We start from the raw sequence: 691 nt of genomic DNA, 5'->3' as shown, positions 1-691 counted from the left end.
CCAGCAGTTCGTTATGTCCCCCATTAAAGTGATACCCTCTAGTGGGCATTTATGAAAGATATAAATATTTTTACACTCTGGTCTATTCTGAGAGATTCACCCATGTGTATTCCCTTTGTCACTAGTATTCCATGTCATCCTTACTGAGTTCCATTAACCAGTTATCCATGACCTATGAATCTGTAGATTTCAACCTCAGTCCTCAGTTGTCTTTTTCACACAAAGTGGACATCCATATAATACCAGGGTCTCTGACTACTAAGAAAATTTACCCTCACTGGAAATAACAGGCAGATCCTTGTGGGATAAAGATTCAGTAATTACAGTGAAATTCATTGTTTAAATAATTACTTAAGCAAGGAATAAAAATGTATGAGAAGTCTAGCAACCAATGTAAAAAATTTGTAAAACAACAAAAGAAATACAAATAAAAAGGAAATAAAAAATAGAAAAGTAAAATGCAGTTATTGAAAATATTTGCAAATGATGCATTACCTATAAAATGAAAGTGAATCAGTGAAAAAACTATAGATCTGATGAGAGAACTCCTTAATTAGGCATGATAAAAAATAAGTTTTCATGGGCACAGATGATACACAAAAACACTCACACAGAAAACAAACCTCTTTTATACACCAACAATTTATTATGCTGCTTAAATTCATGACTTTGGGGTTGGAAAGCTTGGGTT

Source organism: Delphinapterus leucas, chromosome 5, assembly GCF_059928025.1.
Source record: "Delphinapterus leucas isolate spDelLeu-1000000601 "Yukka" chromosome 5, BTC_Dleu_Yukka2, whole genome shotgun sequence".
In the NCBI taxonomy this organism is placed as follows: Eukaryota; Metazoa; Chordata; class Mammalia; order Artiodactyla; family Monodontidae; genus Delphinapterus; species Delphinapterus leucas.
The sequence above is the reverse complement of the archived record's forward strand: the minus strand, read 5'-3'. Positions refer to the sequence as shown.